The sequence below is a fragment of the Myodes glareolus genome, chromosome 9 (genome assembly GCF_982192425.1).
Source record: "Myodes glareolus chromosome 9, mMyoGla1.1, whole genome shotgun sequence".
In the NCBI taxonomy this organism is placed as follows: Eukaryota; Metazoa; Chordata; class Mammalia; order Rodentia; family Cricetidae; genus Myodes; species Myodes glareolus.
Window position 1 is genome coordinate 100,398,671 of NC_142034.1, and position 7,540 is coordinate 100,406,210.

The 7,540-nt window shown below is 44.5% G+C and overlaps 1 long non-coding RNA gene across 1 annotated transcript; it reads right to left on the minus strand.

The window, feature by feature from the left end:
* Positions 1-1,562: 1,562 nt before the first annotated feature.
* LOC125399811 (uncharacterized) lies at positions 1,563-6,331 on the minus strand. The gene is made up of 5 exons (XR_007231782.3): positions 6,254-6,331; positions 5,900-6,041; positions 3,718-3,888; positions 2,550-2,695; positions 1,563-2,096 (listed from the first exon to the last, which is right to left on the minus strand). It is a non-coding gene; the product is annotated as an uncharacterized LOC125399811 (long non-coding RNA).
* Positions 6,332-7,540: the final 1,209 nt, after the last annotated feature.

A 7,540-nucleotide genomic window follows, 5' to 3' on the forward strand; every position in this document is an offset into this window, starting at 1 on the left:
GTTAGGAAAAGACGCCTCAAATCCAGACACTTAACAAATGGGAGGCAGACCTGTGCACGAGTGGTGTGATTTTGGAGGCTTTAAGTCACTGTAAATGTCGCCTTTCGGGGCTAGAGAGATGGTTCAGTCAGTAAAGTGCTTGCCGCATAAGAACAAAGACCCGAGTTGAACCCCAACACCTGAGTGAAGAGCTATGCCTGGTGGCACACAGCAGTGATTCCAGCACTGGGTGGAGGACACAGGAGGGTCCTTGGGGCCTGCTGGCCTAGTCCTTGGAGTTCCAGGCCCCAGAGTGAGCACAAGATGATTGGCATCAAGAGGCATCCCACTGAAGGTCATGCTTAGACCTCCATATGCATACGCACCATACATACATATTACCTCACATACACATTGGTACACACAAATGTTGCCTTTTATTTACGACATATATTTTATACTGTCTTTATTTTCTTGGCCACTTTCAACAAAAAGAAAAGCAAGTTTATAAGATACTTTGTTTTCACAAAAAATAATAATCTGATGATTACATTAAAAATCCTTTGAGTTCCATAATTTCAAATCCATGCCATATGACAGATGAGGCATCTCCCCAAGATTGCAAAGAAAAGTAATGTCAGGGGCTGGGTTAGTTCGGAAAGCCATTGGGAAGCACAGGCTTTGAGGTAACGGGAAGTCCCAGCTAAGACGAGTCCTGAGCGATCAAGAGTCTGCATGTGAGCCCTGGAGAACCTACACCTTCACTTTCGCTGCTCTAAACGGGAATTGACAGTGTACTGGCCTCACAATGATCTCTTAATACTCCCAGCTGAGTACCCTGGTCATGTGGGTGTGGTCATGTCTCCAACTCCCATCCATCCAAAGGCTCCTGTTTCCAAGTAGCTGAGGCTGAGCGCCTCCTTCTACCACCATTTTAAGGAAGTGGTAACTAAGTAAACAAGAATGTAGCACCCTGCCTCGGTCAAGACATCAGTCAGGAATTCAATTAAACAGTCAAGAAATCAAGCTTTCACTGAGCAAGCTCTTCAGAAGACCCTGACTTGCCTGATGATTCATCATGTCTCAGTCTTACTCATTTTTCTGATCTCAACAGACATGACCAGAAGTAAAATGTCCAATGCCAGTGTGGTGGCATGCATTTGTAACCCAAGTGCTTGGGAGGCAGAGACAGACAGATCCCCAAGACCCCAAGACACTCCGATCAGCTCACTCCAGGCTTATAGGAGACTTTGTCTCAAAAGCCAAAGTGAAGTTATTGATGGAGAGATAGCTCGGTGATTAGGAGAACAGCTTGATCTACCAGATGAGTGCACATCACTCCCAGCACCCATATCACACAGCTTACTACCACTGTAATTTCAGGTCAGGGGATCTGAAGCCCTCTCTTGGCCTCCATGGGCACTCATATACATGCACGACACACACACACACACACACACACACACACACACACACACACACACACACAACTAAATCTGAAGGAGGGGAAGGAAGAGCTGGAGGAGAAGCAGGAGAAAGATGGCTTTGAAGAAGAGCATCCAAGGTTGACCTCTTGGCCCACTTGCATATACACAAGCACACACGCACACACACCAGCCACATGCAGACTTTAGGATCACTTAGAAGTCCATCGGAGACTTTCATTGTCACACAATCTGAGGAAAAGTGTGGGATACATGCAGAGAAAGAGAAACAAAATGCTAGGAGGTGTGGGTTCTTTCCATAGTGGCAGAGAGATGATCCAGCGCAGAATTTCACAGCACGAAAAATAGCAGAAGTTTATCACTGGTCGCACCTGAGCCTGCTGAAGCTTCCACAGGCAGCTGCTTGTCTGTGGGCAAAGCTGGTTCGATATTCTCCATGGATTTCTGATTATTAAAAAACAATTTCCCACCTGCTTCAATAGCCATGCTTTCTCTGTAGCTTCATTTTGTCATTTTTGTTGCTTTCTTTCCTTTGTGGGCTTATGAAGGCAACCACACTGCTTAAAGAGAACACCAGTAAAAACCAAGATGCAGAGTGTTGTGATGAGCTGTTATGGTCTCCACCACAGCCATACTTTGCCAAGCTGAGGACATGTTTCCACCTTTGTTTACCTGTAATTCACATGAGGGAACATGGGGTTCAAAGCATGAAAGATGACGTCATCTTCTGATGACAGATTCTGGGAGGAACGTTTGACGGACAGTGCAGAATTCCTCTGTGACACACAGACTGAGCCGGGCCTGCAGACTACACAAGCAGTGCGGCCAGGACGAAGGGCCACAAAAACTCTTTCACGGATGTGGAGAGGAATGAGTGTAGGTCACAGTGGACCTGCATCTCACTGCCTTGTCTCGTTTCTTGTTGTTCCTCTAATAAAGACCCACCCTTCTTGTTGTTCCTCTAATAAAGACCCACCCCTCCTGTTGTCCACACTTTCAAGTTCTACAGTTCAGGTATCCTCAGGTTATCACAATCTGGAGATACCAAATGAAAATTTCTAGAAATAGCCAAATAATGAATTTTAAGTTGCCTGCTGTTCTAAATAGTATGGTGAAATTTCACACCTCCAGACTCCAGTCAAGCTGAGATGGGAATAGCCGTGTTCTCCAGCAGATCCACACTGCATGTGCTCCTCAGCCACCATTCGTGTAAGTAGACGTCTAGGCTGTCTGATCAGCTGCTTCAGAATCACAGTGCTTGTGTTCAACTGCTGAGAGGTGGGGGAAGAAAACAACGGGGGAGAAAATTCTTGCTACTCTTGTTACAGTCCATTGGCATGGTTGTAGTCTTTTGTTGTTCATTCGCACGTCCATTTCTTATTCTAGCTAACTTATAAATCAGACCTTATTGTATCCACATACAGAGAAACCTATTTCAGATATATGTACCTAAGAAAAGCGGTATATATAGGACTTGGTATTGTCATCTTCAACTGGAGGCATGCATCCAGGGTTTTGGAACATATTTTCATGAAGAAGATAAACCTCTGTGTCTTTTCTTATTTGAGAATTCTCTACAGTGATCCTGTGACCTCTTAACAAGTAAGATGGCCACATCATCAAGAAATATGGATGGCCAAAGTGGGAACAGAAGTCAGGCAATATGACCCTAAATCTGTTTCTCCTGGGTCAGATTTGAGTGACTCTAGGCCGAAAAGGAATTCCATCTTTCATTCTTCGTCTATAAATTAGAAATGAAAGCAATAATTTATGGAAAATATTTAGTGTGGTACCTCAATAAATAATTGAGGCTTAGCAGACAGTACACATGTAAGGCAAACTGTGTGTGTGTGTGTGTGTGTGTGTGTGTGTGTGTTTGTCTGTGTGTCTGTGGGAGGGGGTGTTTAGCAACCATGACTAATACATTCAGAATACACTGATCAATTCCTATCTCTGGCACTATAGCTGAGTTATTCATTGGTTGAACTAATCACTCTTTTATTCTTTGCCTTCTTTTTCTTCTCTCTTCTTCTTCCTGTTTCCAACAATTTAAACACATCTTTCACGGAGACAGAGCTCATTGGTGCACGGCTTGCTCACATGCACTAAGGCCTGGGTTCAATCTCTAATACCCCTAATAAATGAACTAAACAAACAAACAAATACACAATGCACCCTCTTGCTGTGAATGAGATATTTAGCAGCAGCACCACAGCCTCCGCTGTGTCTCCGGGACCTTAGTATTTACTGTGGTTTCTATAGTGACTGCCTGTGGCACCACCACATGCCTCACCTTGTTCTGTGTATCTGTGGCCCCTGTAGCCCACCGCTGTAGACTTCCAGCATTTTTCTAGGAAGCAGGAGCAGAAGTCAGCAACCCGGTAGGAGCTGGTGGAGGGTGCAAGTAGACACATGCATTTTCAAGCTTTGTCCATTAGAAATGCAGAGAAATCGGGAGCTACCCCTGGGGATAGACAAATACTTCATTAGCATACTTAATATTGCTTTATATCATTAAAACAAGTACAACCAAGAAGCTATGTTCCTTTCTCCCAGATCTCACACTGCAAGTCATACGGGTTGTTCCTAGGTCTCACTGTGACAGGGGTGAATTATAAGCTGAGGGCCGCATTTGTTCCTCATTCCTGTGTTTTTATGCCTTGCTGCACTCCAGGTGCCCATAATGGAGATGTGATCTCAGTCACACAGAAGGAAATATTTTAAGACCTGCCAAAACCCTTGGCTCAAAACTTGCTTTTCCAAGCAACCTGTCTGAGCCTAGAGACTGAGGTGAATTATTGAGACCTTAGAGGGTTCACCAAGAAGGGTGTGTGGGGAGGGTAAGGCTAGAGGCTTTATCTGGAATCCCACTGCTTTCCCCCTGTAGACACAAGCTGGGCTGCAAACTCAATGCCTCCTCTGGGAGCCATCTCCTGGGCACACACAGGAAGGGCAGAATGGCAGCAGGCAAAGGAAGGCTGAGGATTCAGGGCATCACATTTGTCTTTGACATCAAGAAGCAAGACAATGACAGATTAGTATCCATCTGCTCTGGCTTCTAGTTTCAGGACTAGGGTTTGATATTTCAACACGAGTTCCACTTTCAGATATCACAGACAGACACGTTTTCCTGTCCATAGAAAACGCTCTCCCTGACGATCCTCGGTTCTGTGCACTTTCTCTGAATGTGGGTTGTTAATCCTCAGTCCTATTCTGTGAAGTTGCACTGTTCTTAGATAGAGTTAGGAAAACTGAGATATAGAACATCAAAATGTGCATGAATTCACAGATGTAGAACTAGTAGAGAAGGCAGGATTCAAACCCCAGCAAGCAGGTTCCCAAGCCTGCATCATGTACATTGTGGTCCTGAGCCTTGTCCTGAGAATAATGGTGATAGGAAAGGAGATATTGATCATTGTCGTGATGACAGTGAATGAGTTGCTGATGCCAATGATGGAGGAAGATAAACATATGATGATGAACATTGTTGCCAACAAGAACTTAAATCATGTCCGAGACAACCTCTGGGCATATACGCAAGAGCATTCTAAACTGGGTTAAAAGAGGGAGGAAGACTCACCCTGGCTGTGGGTGGCAGAATCCCCTGGATTGGAGTTCCAGAGTGAATACAAAGGAGAAAGCAAGCTGAGCACTGGCGTTCATCTTTATCTGCCTCCTGACATAGGTGTAACTAGAACACTTGGCTATGGCTCCTGCCACCATGACTTTTCCACCATGACAGACTGTGCTCTCTCTTGAGCTGTGAACCAAAATAGACCCTTCCTTGATTCCAGTGCTTTCCCCCATATTTTGTCGCACCAACAAAAAAGTAACTAATTCAGAAGGCAAACAAGATAAAAGGAAGATGATATGCTGCTGTTGCTGCGGATGATGATGATGATGATGATGATGATGGATGATAGATGACAAATTGATCATTGCTATCTATCCTGTTTTACCTACCTTGTCTTATTTTGTCTACTTAAAAATACTCTATAAACTCATGAATTCATCCCCATTTCACAGCTGTGTAAAATGAGGATTGGAGCAGAGAAATGACTTGCACATGGCCACACAGTACGGGGCAAAAGCAAAAGGTCAGGACCAGAATTCAAACTTACATGACAGCTGATCACCCAGCTCCATTGTTTGTAAAATACATCACACTGACCCCAGCAGTGTTGCCTTTATATGTAAGGTACAGAGATCTAAATCTTCCCAGATCTGCAAGTCCCCAAATAACATCAGAGCAGCAATGGACATTCCTCATGAATGCAATAAAACATAGCAGAAGGAGATCAAATTACTCCAGCAGAGAAAAGATGAGTCTGAAGCACAAAATTAAAAGTCCACACGAAGCTCTTTTCTCCTCAGGAACCATCCCTTCTTAAGTCACTGCTGTGTCTCCCCATACCCATTCTAGACACTAGGAGTGATGGGTTCCTGCATGGATTATTTCTGACACAAATTAACACCTGGGAAGGTGACGGCAGCTTGCGGACAATAGTAAGCTTCCATGAAGGGGTGCTGAGCTTCACTCCCAGAGCCGTGGGTTTATACTGTGATCTGGACTTCAGTAAAGGACATATTGTGCTCCGCATGTGCCTGCCAGGTTACCTACAAATAGAGAAATCACAAATTTTGAACCTGAAACAAAATGATAATGATAACATTAGAGGAAAAACTAGTCAAATTCCTTCCAGACAGTCCCTTGAAGGGCGGGTTGGGTACACTGCCTGTTAGTTATTCTTCCGCAATGTCTCAGCCAGCCTGACCTTTTAGCACATCCTGTGACATCCTAAGTCTTTCCTCTAGCCCCTACTACTTACTTAGCCCCTTGTAGCCATGTGATCTTTGAATACTTCTACAGGTGTTTCCTCATTCAGCATCCACTGGCATCTGCCCCCTTCTGATGACCCAGCCCTTCTGACCAATCCAGGCATCATTATTACTTCATCCTGCCTGAGACTTTCACAGCACTCAGTATTGTCTGCATTTGTCTTCTTCAGGTAGGAATGTGCTTACTTGGGATCTTTCCCTGCTTCTCAATAAGACAACACTCGGCCTCCCTTGTTCATGACCAGAAAGACATGTCATTCTGATTCATCTCTTGAACAGAGATGGGAGACAGATGATGATCATTTTTTGTGTCATAAATGAAGGTAAGTATTTATGGACAAATACAAATGACGAGGCATATGTTCTCTTCTGGCATAGCTAAAGGGGAGAGAGGCTGCTACCTTTTCCCTCCTCTAACTCAGCACACTGAGGAAGTCCTACAGGAAACGGGAAACCTGGGGTAGGAGTTTGGGGGAGGAAAATCAGGCAGGAGGATAAAAGAAACAAAAATACCATTTAAGAAAATGCCACAATGAAGCTATTACTTTTGTGCTAACTTAAAATGCTATTTAAAGATAAGAAACTTAGAGAAAATTAGGGAGTTATTTACGGAATTATTTTCAATAGTTCTTTGAGAATTCTGCACATTGTTATTTGATCACATTCACTAGCTCCTCGCCACTCCTTCCAGACCCTCTTCCCTACCCAGCCAACTTTGTATCCACTTTTTTTTCACCTCTCAATTTTCCAATTTTTGCTGCACACACGTTTATGGATGGGAGGGGGACTTCCCCAGAAACATGGTGGTGGACCTACCAGGGCAACAGTCTAATTAAAGGAAACTGACTACCTCTCCCAGGGGCTCCTGACTGCTAATCGCTCTTGCACTGGGTTGGGACCTGTGCCCACCTCTCCTCTCTATGCTGCATTTGATCTGGCATGGGCTCGCATGGCTTATGAATACTTTCATAAGTGCTGAGAGTTAATGTATGCAGTTTCCCTGCTGTGTCCAGAGGACACTTTCCTTGTTAGTGCCACAGCCTCCTGCCCACCGCTCATCACACCTCCGATTGCAGCTCTGCCTGTATTTCCTGCTGGAGATGCCCTCACCTTCCTTTCCCTCCCATTGGGTCCAGAATTTCTCCTTTATTCAGAATCATAAAGTTACACTCTTCTGATTTCTTTTTGACACCATGGGCACTGAAGTTCCATGCTTTGGATCCTGGTTTGGATCCAGGGAGGCCGATTTCGTTCTAACATTTGCCTCACTTAGTCTT